Here is a 12780-nt window from a genome sequence, read left to right as displayed (position 1 = left end):
CCTTCGGCCCACGATGTTATGCGTAACTTTTACTCTAAGACATACTGTAGCTCTCCATTTCTCTTTCATCCATGTGCATATCTAAGAGTCTCATTAATGTCCTAATGCATCTGCCTCTACCACTACCTCTGGCAGAGCACTCCACGCACCCACCACTCACATCTGACATTCTCTCTCTACCTTCCTCCAATCACCTTAAAATCATCCCTTTTATATTAGCCAATTCCAACATGGGGAAAAACATTCTCTGGATATCCACTTGATCTATGCCTCTTATCATCTTGTTCACCTCTATTAAATCACTTCTCACCTTCCTTCACTCCAAAGAGGAAAGTCCTAGCTCATTCAACCTATCCTCATAAGACATGCTCTCTAAAATAGGTGGGGTGTATGTGGTGTCCAGGGAGGGGTAGCACCTCTAGTGAAGGCCTGTCATGTCTGTTCTGGTGCAGCTCACTCACTTTTGCTCTCCACCGACACAGTTCCCTCTATGGTTTCAAAGTAGTTGTTTCCATGCAACAGCAGCCACACCAGGCTAAACCAGGAGAGGGTAGCTGGTGGCCTCCTACCCCGACGAGTTAGGAACATGCCTGTCCTAGCATGTGAATTCAGCTCCGGTGGACGAGGCACATGAGATCTACAGTGAGATCCAACGGCCAGGAAGGTGGTTCTGCCGTGCTCCATGGAGAGTGATGGAAATGACAAGGCACAGCATGGTCATCCACCGTGACCAAGGAAAGTCCCAGTTTGATGCACTTGTTCGTACCACTGGACCCAGACTTCTGAGGTCGAGAGAGTGAAACTGCCGCACTCTAGTGGCTTTTCCACTTTAAAGAAAAACTGTCCCGCACGTCGTCACACTCAGCAGACAACCGCTACTAATCCAGGCCGCATCCCAGTATGAGAGGATGTTACTGGGGCTCCAGGGCATGAGTCTGAGCAGGTCGGGATTGTTCTCCATTTCTGTAAAACCTTTTGGGACCTCAAAATAGAGCAAGGAACTATAGCAAGGCAGGACTTCAATTATCATTACCATTACAGGAGGCTGTCACTCTGAGAATTAGAATTGGAACTGGAATTGGAATTTGAATCAGAATCAGAGAATTAGAGAGTGAATGCTGACAGGTGAGAGAGAATGTGAACAGGTGAGGGGTTATGCTGACAGGTGAGATAGAATTGTACAGGTGAGGGGTTATATTGACAGGTAAGAGGGAATGTGGACAGGTGAGGGGTTATGCTGACAGGTGAGAGGGAATGTGGAGAGGTGTGAGAGAATACGGACGGTTGAGAGGGGAGCTGATAGAGATCATGGACAGGTGAGAGGGAATGCAGACTGGTGAGAGGGAATGTGGGAGGGAAGAAGAGGAAATGTGATCCATATACTCACACACATTCACAAAATGTCACATTCATACATGTCTGAATATGTACAAACACAGCTCCAACTTTCAAGCTAACATACCTCCAGATGAAAGCCTACAGTATCTGATTACACACAGGTACACACCTACATTTACACACAGATACACAGCCCACGTACACGCAGACACAAACCCCTAACAACACACAGACCCTCTCCCCCCCGCCACACACACACACACACACACACACACACACACACACACACACACACACACACACACACACACACACACACACACACACACACACACACACACACACACACACACACACACACACACACACACACACTTACTTTGCAAGGACCCCAGCACACGCGTTTAACAGACAGCCATCTGAATTCCCGATCAGGAACAGCAACTTTCCCCCCAAACCCCTGCCCAGTCCTCACCCTTCTCGTTCCCAGACCTGTTCGGAGATCTGGGACACTTTGAGAGTGCCTAGTTTACATGCTAATTACTAACAATTGCGGTTATATTACTTTCTTCCAGGCTAAGAGGCGCCGCAGCCAATTCCAGAGCGCAGTCACTACGGCAACATCGGAAGCACAGAGACCCATTTAAGCACAGCAAGATTCCACGAACAACAGCGTTACGGTAGCAGGATGGCCTGGTGACCACTCATCCCGGACATCAGAATTCATCTGAACATCCGTTAAAGGTGAGTGGAGGAAGTTAGGGGAATGTTAGAGGTAAGTGTTTTTACACAGATCCCCGCACTCTGGAGCCTGGGATTCATTGCCAGAGTGGGCCGCGATAGCAGCTGATTGAGATGAGCACTTTGATGTAGAGACCTTTGCTCTTTGCATGTTATATACATAAAGGAAGGTGCCAGAAAAAGGCCAGTAACACCATGAACGATCACACCGACTCTGCTCGGGAACTGTTTATCCCACTCCCATCGGGGAGGAGGCTACCTAGCATCCGCACCAGGACCACCAGGCTCAAAAACAGTTAAGGCTGATCAACACCTGCACCACTAACTCACCTCAACACACTCCCACCACCGCTTAATCACTTCCTGTCAGCCCGTGCCTAGCGTCACTTTATGGACATACAAACAATCTACGTATATAAGCTAACTTGCGGATTTATATTTATTGGGTTTTTTTTAAGTATTGAGTTCTTTACTTATTGTGTTTTCTTGTGCTGCATCGGATTGGGAGTAACTATTCTTTCATTCCCCTTTACACTTGTGTACGGGAAATGCCATTCAACAATCTTGAAAGGGCCATGAAGGGTTGCAAAGTGGGGTGGGAAAGGGGCGGAGCAGTTAAGGGGACAATTTCTTTAGGGACATTGGAATAGTGAGACATACCCATTTTTTTAATGGAAGGGGGAGATTTTTCATCAGCGGGGAGGGTGTAACGGGCTGTGTAGGAGGGAAGGGTCAGATCGATGGTAGAGTAGGTTAAAAAGGTAGCACAACATTGCGGGCCGAAGGGGCTGTACTGTGAAGCTTTGCTCTATGTCCTGTGTAGTTTCAAATGGTCCCGGAGCAATGGAATTTGGGTTTCGCGCGCCACTGACCCTGGCGTCTCCCCTCATTCCCGCACTGGAAGAGTAGGCCGAGAGGACACGCTCAGGTCCCCGTGGTGGGACACGAACCCGTAGCTTTCCGGAAATTTCCACCGAAAGAATGGAACGGTGCAGAAGAAAACTCGCATCATTAAGGACCCCCATCAAACAGGACATGCCCTCCTCTCGTTGCCACCACCAAGGGGAAGGTACAGGAGCCTGAAGACACAAACTCAACATTTCAATAACAGCTTCTTCCCCTCCGCCATCAGATTTCCGAATAGACAATTGTCGTGGCATAGTCGCGAAAAGATATTAAATATTCAGTATCCGATATGTAGCCTGCTTCTGAAGAGGCCGTAGGAACTAAGTCCGTCACCAGCCTGAATCCCCTCTCCATGAGAAATAACAGCCTGCGTAGCCTGTTCCCAGTTCATTCCGCCTTCGTCTTTAAACCCAAACCAGGTTCATTGTAACCCAGAAGGAAACTTACAGACACAAACAAGAAAAAATCTACAGATGCTGGAAATCCAAGCAACACACACACAAAATGCTGGAGGAGCTCAGCAGGCCAGGCAGCATCTATGGGAAAGAGTACAGTCGGCGTTTCGTGCCGAGACTCTGCAAACTTTCACAGACTGTGCACCAAAAAAGCGAATCGTATAAGTAAGATTTTAAATGCGTTTAAATCTTATTTAAATAATATTTTAAATGTCAGCGGTAGACAGGCGCCTGTTTAAGTTAAGCCCAGAGCCAGACGTGAATTCCCAGTGTCCCAGCTCCACTCTCAACCCCCCCCCCCCGCTCTTTGCCCCCACCGTCCGCTGGAGAGGAGTGGGGGCTACACAACCAGAGGGTACAGAATTTAGAAAAAAAAACTGTTAGAGGTCGAGTGGAGGGTGGACAAGAGTGTATGGGGAATTGGCCATATCGGGTTCTGGAGAAATGGGGGCGGAGCTTTTAAGGGAACAATTCCTTCAGGGACACCCGAGGAGTGGGATTTGTCCAGGCCTTTTTTTTAAACGGAAGGAGAGAAATCTTCCTTCATCAGCGGAACTTCCCTCACGGTGTAACATATGGCCACTTTATTAGGTACACCTGTCCACCTGCTCGTTAATTCAAATATCTAATCGACCAATCACGTGGCAACGACTCAGTGCATATGCAGACATGGTCCAGAGGTTCACCTGTTCGGACCAAACATCAGAAGGGGGGAGAAATGTGACCGTGGAATGACTGTTGATGCCAAATGGGGTGGTACAGATAAATCAGGAATTGCTGATCTCCTGGGATTCTCACGCAAACCTAGAGCTTACAAAAAACAGTGTGAAAAAACAAAATTTAAAAAAAAGACTTCAAGTGTGTGGCAGTTTCGCGGGCAAAATCACCTCGTTAACGAGAGAGGTCAGAGGAGAATGGCCAGAGTGGTTCAAGCGGACAGGAAGGTAGCCGTAATTCAAATAATCACAGTTACAACGCTGGTTTGCAGAAGCGCATCTCTGAACGCACAACACGTGGGACCTTGAAGTGGACGGGCTACAGCAGCAGAAGACCATGAACATACACTCAGTGTCCACTTCTCTAAGGACAGGAGGTGCCTAATAAAGAGGACACCGAGTGTAATTAGCTTGAAACTTATACGGAGGGGTGGGGTGGGCGGTCTTGGTTCAAGTATCGTTATGCGGAAAATCCCCTAACTTTTGCTGTCTTTATAAATTAACATCATTCCCCCAAAACGCGGCCGTTTTGATCTGTCGCCAGGGCAGGTTGTCTGAAATCGAAACCTTGCCTAGTTTTGGCGAGAGCGATGAGCGCGGCCCCCTTGGTCTGAATGGGCTGGCTGTCTCCTCGGAGCCGATGTTTCAATGCCGCCTCATCTGCACTTAGAACGCAAACTATCAGTGCGCAGATGAATTCTGGAAATAAATGCGACCGGTGCGGGATAGTATTAAAAGGACGGGCCTGTTTCTGCGCTGAGGCGCTCTACGACGCCATGAATCGGATTTTCGGGGGCTTTGGGTGGAAAGGGGGCAGAGGTGGGGTTAATAGTCAGTAAGGTGAAGGAAACTGGGGATGTTTCCAGAAATGCCTTGCGAGGCTTCTGGTATGCCCTTTTCTTCAAATGAACCATGTTGAACCGCCAGTGCGCAACACGGCGCGCTGGGACCTGAAACAAAATCAAAACCAGTATCGGTTTGATTCTCGTTGATACACGTAGTGAAATGGTTCCGTCAGGTTGTTATAGCCGGGGGTGGTAATGGGGACAAGCTCCCACCACCTATTAAATGCTCCCAATGGCGTGCATCTCAAATAGCCTCTGTAACCATGTCATGCTCTCTGGCTTTCGTGTATGGCTTAGCTACTAAACGTAGCAGAACCGTTTCTACGGACAGGAGAACGGGGCAAAGGCGGATCACTGGCGCCTTTTAGCCAGTCGCTTCGGGTGGACGAGTCTCGTCTGGCAGCTCATCTAGGAGAAGGAGCACTCTATACCCACTCACAGGGAAGGCTTCGGGAGAAATCCCCGGGGAAAATCCGGAGCTGGAGTCTATAAGGCTGGGTTAGACACTGACTGGCAACTCCTGTGACGCCGCTAGTACCAAACTGTATCGGTCTCTGCCGCTCCTTTGGGTTCATCAGGTGCGTGGAGAGGGGGAGCTTGCTACATGGGCAACAGCTCGCTCTCCGTATCGGACTGCCCAGGCCTATGTATCTAGGCAGCTGGGACACAATGGTCGACCCACAGGTCGTGGAATGTGTGGTTTTGCGGCAGCAACGCAGTGCAATCACCACAACTATCTATAGAGCGAAGATCGTTCTAATCGCTGACATCATCGTCTGGTTCGGAGGGGCCGCCGCACAGGATCGGAAAAAAGAACTACAGGAATCTGCAAACGCAGCCAGCTGCATCATGAGCTCTAACCTCCCCAGCGCTGAGGACATCTTCAAAAGGCGATGCCTCAAAACGGCGGCATCCATCACTAATTACCCCCATCACCCTCTTCTCATTGCTCCCGTCAGGGAGGAGGTACAGCAGCCTGAAAGGCACACGCTCAACGTTTCAGGAAAAGGTTCCTCGCCTCCGCCAGCAGATTTCAGAATGGGGAATAAATCCACGAACACCATCTCACTAATGTTTCCCTCTCTTTTCTGCACTACATATTTACTTTGATTTTTATGTACCGTACTTATTATAATACACAATAAAACTATAAACAGCAATGTATAAACAACGGCATACCCCAGTGATATTAAACTCGATTTTAATATCTACATATACGTCATTTGTGTTTAATAAGATAGTGCATAAGGTAACAAGCAAATATATTATATATATTAAACGGCGCTATGGATCTGGGTGCACGTGCGTGTTGACCAGACACATGCGGTCACGGGAAATGTCTTCGATCAGTTCGGCAGGAATTTCTGCTTCCGACGCGGTCCCAGTCTCGTGTCTGCCCGAAGTGACCCTCGTCTCATCAGCTCTCTGGTTATGGTCCTCCGGGGATCGGCCAGCGGAGCGGATTTCGGCGTCCGCTCTCGTGGAGTCAGTGACTCACCCACGTCCATAAGACCCTAAGACATAGGAGAGCACGAGCAGACCATTCGGCCCGTCGCGTCTGCTCTGCTATTCCATCGTGGCTGATTTATTATCCCCCTCAACCCCATTCTTCTGCCTTCTCCCAGTGACCTTTGACACTGAATGATCAAGAACCTCCGCTTCAACGACAGCCTCCACAGCCGTCTATGGTGATGAGTTCTGCAGATTCCTCATCGTCTCTCTTCTAAATGGAAGTCCGACTATTCTGAGGCTCCCCCACTGCAGGAAACATCCGCTCTGTCTCGGTCTTTAAATATTCGGTAGGTTTCAATGAGATCTCCTGAACTCGAGCGAGTACACGCTCTTCATACGTGAACCCTTTTATTCGCGGGATCATTCTCGTGAACCTCCTTCGCATCCTCTCCAATACCAGCACATCCCTTTTTGGGTAAGCGGCCAAATCACTCCAAGTGCAGCCTAGAACATATCAGGACCAGAATATAAAATGTCCTGCAAGCGGAGACGGCCGAATCCTTCAACACTCGCGGTCCCTCTCTTACACACTGCGGCAAGCCAGATCCACACAGTATTTCGGTTAAGTATCTGTTCTTTCCTGCGGGTTAAACAGAAATATGCGCCGAGATGACGGGGCGGACCGCTAACCGCGGCCTCATCACAGGAGATATCGATATCTTTCGGCAAGATCCATTCGTCAAAGTTGAAATCAAGTGCTAAATTCTCCTCTTCGTGGTCGTTTCAAATATATAGATATTTATTTATTTAGAGATACCGCGCGGACCAGTCCCTCCCGGCCCAACGATTAACCCTAGCCCAATCACGAGACAATTTACAATGACCAATTAACCGGTGTGAGGGGAAACCGGAGCATCCGGAGGAAACCCATGCGGTTCACGGGGAAGGACAGGGCTAGAATTCCGGCTGTAATAGCGTGGGGCTAACCGCTATGCTGCCGTTGCGCCCCAAAGGTATACTGTACATAGCTAAATAAATCTGCTAGTATCTAATTTGCTTCCCCCCCCCCCCCCCCCCACCTCACCTCTCCCGGGACTCCCTGCAATCATTCAGTCATCAATACAAACAATTCTGCTGATGCTGGAAATCCACAGTAACGCACACAAAATGCCCGAGGAACTCAGCAGGGCAGGCAGCATTTAAAGAGGGGAATAAGCAGTCGACGTTTCGGGCTAAGACCCTTCATCGCGACTGGGGTCTGAAATCAGAAGGTGCAATCATTTGCGTGTTGTATTGAATTCCGCAATACAACACCCTGGGGGAATGGCGCTCAAACACCGGCCGGCTGCTACATCCAGCGCCGCCAGAAACCGAGTCCACCCCCGCACCCACCCGAGAAGGCGTAGATTTAGGACAAGGGGAGAGGTATCGAGGGGATCTGAGGATCATCTTCCGGGCGGATGGGGCTCGCCAGCCGTGGTTGGCAGTTCATCAAGGAGAAGGCCATGTTTGGTCTTAAACCTCCCCTGCCTTGCGGCCGTACCCCGCGCATGGAGAAGGCTTCAGGTGTGAACCCCGAGGACACTCCGGAGCTGGAGTCCGTACGGTGAGTTCCATGCTGACTGGTAACTCTCAGCTGCGTGGAGAGGGGGTGCCTGTTACACAGGCAACGGTTTGCCCTGACTTTCCTAGACAGCGAGACCGCAATATCCGTGGCCTTCGATGTTAGAGTGAACTGATGTTCGGTCGGGTCCAATGGCCCGAACAGCCTCTCAATGCTGCGTGGCGCGACCCCACGCTCTTCCACCACGCACAAACGGACGCAACGCCACGAACGAGTCTACAACGATCCAGTTTATTAATTATTTATTTTTACATTTATTGAGCTGCAGCGCGGAATCGACCCTTAGCGGGGCCAGCGATCAGAGATGGGGTTCGATTCCCGCCCCAGTCTCCTCGCGTCCGCGTGGGTTTCCTCCGGGGGCTCCCGTTTTCCTCCCACATTTCAAAGCCCTACGGTCAGTAGGTTGGTAACTACTTATTGTCTGGGTTACTGCGTTGGCGCCAGAAGCATGGTGGATCTTGCGGGCTGCCCCCCCCCCACCCCCCCACCCTTGGATTGCGTTAGTCGTTGACGCAAAACGGTTAGTTCGCTGAAAGAGAAAATCTGCAGATGCTGGAAATCCAAGTAACACACGCAAAAATGCTGGAGAAACTCAGCAGGCCAGGCAGCGTCAACAGTCGACCTTTCGGGCCGAGACCCTTCATCGGGACTTGCTTCGATGCACACGTGATAAATAAAGCTAATCTTTAGCTTGATTTTGGCTCAATTCGATATTTTGGGCCGAGACCCTTCATCACGGCGGGCTTCTTTTCTTGCCCCTTCCTTTCCGGTCCTGCTGAAGGGTATTAGCCCGAAACATCAACTCTTTATTCCTCTCCATGGACGCTGCCCGGCCCGTTGAGTTCCTGCAGCATTTTGTGTGTGTTACTCTTGTATTTAGGAGGGGAACAGATACCCAAGGAACCCATTCGGCCAGTCGGTTCCACCTAGCCCATTCCCCCGCCCACACCGCACTCTCCAGGTATTCTTCTCGCGGCGGTTGAATCTGCCTCTTTCCATTACACACTGTTGCACGCACTGCGTTAGAAATAAAATATTTCTTTCCTCGTTAGATAATTACTTCAAGAAATATTTAAACAATGGAAATAGCAAACTAAACAGAATTCCTCTTTGCCCGGTGAAAGTCGGCGCTGTGTTTTCGCTATGTTAGAGGGTGCACGTGAAAAAAAACCCTCGAAACTAAGAGAGTACAGCCTGAGGCGAAGTCCAAAATGGAGCTAGACCGCCGCCTGGCGGTCTGATAGCGTGTCTACAACCCTTGTGTGCAGCCCCAAGTACTGCACTCCCCGCAGCCCGCAACACCAGGCGGAACCGGAGATCCATTTAAATAACTATCTCTCCCCCACAAGGTACAGTCTCCCCTCAACAAGGCATTTTAAGGCAATCCACTTCATTCTGCTTTTGCAGATTTCGAAGAACTTTTGAAAAGTATTAATTTTAGCTCTTGCTCTTTTTCATTTACTTATTTTATAAATACAGCGCGGGACAGGCGTTTGGATCCGCGCTGTCAGAAACCCACCCACCCACCGATTTAACCCTATCCTAATCACGGGACACTTTGCAATGACCGATTACCCTGCTAATCGGCACGCCTTTGTGTTGTGCGAGGAAACCCGAGCGCCGGGAGCAAACCCACGTATTACCATCTTCTTACATTGGAAACCGGGACGGAACTTAAAACTCCAACGCCCCGAGTTGGTGTGGCGTTGCGCTAACTGCTAACGTACTAAAGTATATATTTAGATGGTTTTACATGGGAATAGAATATATTTCTCATTAGACAGGAGTCCACCCGCGACTGTGTGTGTATTTCTGCCAAGAAATGTAAATGCCGGCGTGTATGCCGCTGTGGGCTTGTGTTTGGATAAGTGTTTGAGTATGTGCGTGTGCGCACCTGCTCTGCGGGGAGCGCGTGTGCCTGTGTCGGATAGCCCTACCCTACGTCTGCGGGGCTTTGGTCACCACCTGCACACGAATATAGACGCCGGCGTGCCTTACACACGCTATTGAGCTTTGAGCCGAGTTCTGCCTCGCCGTCCCGCCAGCCCACCCCGCCGAGGTGTAACACTCATCACGTCCCCGCGCCCTCTGCCGCACTCACTTTGCTGAGATGTCACCGCGGGACAGCATTGGTTCTCCGCACGCTACGTTCCACACCAGTCCTCACCTGGGAATATCCCCAGGAAGTCTTTATCCCAAACAATGCGTCTGCAACTGGTTCGCAACTCCACGGAAAATTAAACTGCGCGCCCCGAGCAGCTGAACAAACGCAACGAGTTTCTCTCAAAGCCACGAATGTGCACGGGCTAAATTTAAGCTAACACGGGACAAGACATCGGGACAATCGACTATTGACATAAATTGACTTTGAACTTTGAGTACTTCACTAATTACAACCCTACCTCGGTTGTCACTATTTTCCAAAATAAAAGCAAACGCACGGGTGCATTAAAAGCACTCAGAGTAACAAGGGCACTCACCGAGCTTCTGTTAAAGTGTATATCAAAATGAACAATGCAACGATATTCTGTGGAAAATAGTCTAAGGTTTTCGCGTTAAACCTTACGAAAGAGAAATTCGATTACAGTACAAGTCCGGAGTGAAAAGACGTTGAGTGCAAACCTGCGCTGAGAGGGGAATCCTGCCGCGCTGGGAAGTGACTGAGTCTCTGGTCTTTGGGGGGGTATCCCAGTGCTAGTTAAATTGTTCCGAAGTCCGCTCTCTCTCTCTCTCTCCGTGAGAGTGGGGCGATCCTAACTAGGAAAGCCCAGCTTAATACCGACCTATTCCGCAGCCCGTGTAATAGCAAAAAAATGCAGCTTTCGTAAGGTGTTACGACATGGGTCTAGTGGAGGGAGGGAGGGAGGAGTGGGGGGGGTGGACGGAAAGAGGGAAATTAATGTCATGATGTGACACATGTAATATCTCATTTGAGAGCGATCACTGCCAGCACCAGCATTTTTGTCTAACGTAACCACATTCCATTTCTCATAAGATCATTATATTCACTCACTCCTCTGGGAACAAAGAAATCTCATACTCCAAAGTCACAGCTCGGGTTAACGCTAAAGACGTCGGGAGCATCCTGGGTTAGAACGGGTGTCACCTGGTGGGGCAGGAGAGAGCGCGAACGCTCTTTGTTGTCTTTCCCAGCCGCCTCTCTATTACTGGGCGCTTTATTCCGTCGGGGAAACCGGAGTTAACCTCTCCGGGGACGCCTGACCGGGCGACGGGATCAGAATTCATTTTAACAGCCCCCCTTTCTCTTTGAAGGAACTTAGCGCCCTTTTGTGCGCGATGGTGTCTTCCGTCCGGTTTGAACCAAATTCGCCCTACACCGTTCGCCCTTGTGTAAAAGTGGAAGGGGGAAAAATGTGAATTCTGCCCACCACCCCCCCCCCCCCACACACACACACACCCCTTCCTTATTTCTCTCTGGCCGACGTTAAGACATTTTGTACGAATTGCCCGAGTTGGAAGCTGCCAGTCTCGGAGCATGTGTTAGTGCGTCTGCCTGGATGAACTGCTTGGTCAGAGTTCAACGCTGAGCACGCAGGACTGGACATTAATCACAGTCGGTCAGGAGGCTCGGAGGTTTTCGTGGGGTCATCTGTCAGGGGAACTGTTAGCACAGTGGCTCTACTGAAATTATGTTCGACGCATTCTTTTCTAAGCCGCAATAGCCTTGAATGTCTTTCTCATGTTCCATCCCTGGCGAGACAAGGCTGTTGGAGAATGAAGCAAGATTGGAGAAAGTTTAAAAGTCTAAAGGCAGTTAATCGGGATAATTCAATCTGTGTGTATCCGGGGGGGCATTCGCGCTACCGAACAGTAGGTCGGTTTAACGCGCATCTTCCCCGCCTATTTTTCCCACCTGATTTTTTTTTAGGGAGGGGGTGAAAGATAGTTTCTTCTATTGTTAATCTAATATTATACATTCTGTGAGGAGGAAGTCCGCAGAGGGAGAAAGCGAACGGAGGTTTTTCTCTTAAACGGCGAGGTGGCTTGCTGTCAAACTTAATGTAAAATTATTGTTTTATAACTTCATAAGTAGTCCACTTACACAGATTTCCACCGGAAGCTGAGAATTTAAAAACTTTTCTCGGAATTTGTAATTTTTAAAACCTCAGTTTTAAGAATATTTCATAACTTACGGTTTACTGTTAGCTTGAATCAACTTCTCACCTAGGGGCTGTTTTAATGAGGAGTTTTTCATCTCTCTATCAGGATATTAACACGAAATACAAAACATTAAACACAGCACAAGTCTTTCAGCCCGCCATGTGGTGCCAACCTTTTAATCAATCTAACCCTACAGAGCCCTCCGTTTTCCTAACATCCACGTTCCTAACTAAATGCCCCTAATGCATCTGCCTCTACTACCACCCCTGGCAAGGCGTTCTATGCATCTGTGTAAAAAACTTACTCTTGTCACCACCCCCCCCCCCCCGATACTTTCCTCTAATCACCTTATCCCCCCCCCCACCCCGCATTAGGCATTTCTGCCGTGGGAAAAAGTCCCCGCCTGTTCCTTCTTTCAAAGCCTCTTATCATCTTGTACTTCTCAAGTCACCGTTCATCCTCCTCCTCTCCAGAGAGAGAGCTTGCTCAACCTATCACCAAAAGATATACTTTCTAATCCAGGTACGTTTAAGCATGGCACAGGTAAAAGAGCCAATCTAACCAAGGTAGGTGGGTTGGGA

General features: G+C 49.4%; 1 protein-coding gene across 3 annotated transcripts in view; it reads right to left on the bottom strand.

Moving 5' to 3' along the window:
- col12a1a (collagen, type XII, alpha 1a) overlaps window positions 1–10874 on the bottom strand; it is a 367155-nt gene extending 356281 nt beyond the window's left edge. For 2 of the 3 annotated variants that reach the window (XM_073050421.1, XM_073050420.1), the window contains exon 1: window positions 10700–10874. The gene's annotated coding sequence lies outside the window, so the exon portion shown is untranslated. The remainder of the gene's footprint in view (window positions 1–10699) is intronic. The other variant, XM_073050422.1, reaches the window with a different exon arrangement.
- Window positions 10875–12780: the final 1906 nt, after the last annotated feature.

This window comes from Hemitrygon akajei, chromosome 7, assembly GCF_048418815.1.
Source record: "Hemitrygon akajei chromosome 7, sHemAka1.3, whole genome shotgun sequence".
NCBI lineage: Eukaryota > Metazoa > Chordata > Chondrichthyes > Myliobatiformes > Dasyatidae > Hemitrygon > Hemitrygon akajei.
Note: the sequence above shows the minus strand (reverse complement) of the source record. Positions and strands in the feature narration are given on the sequence as shown.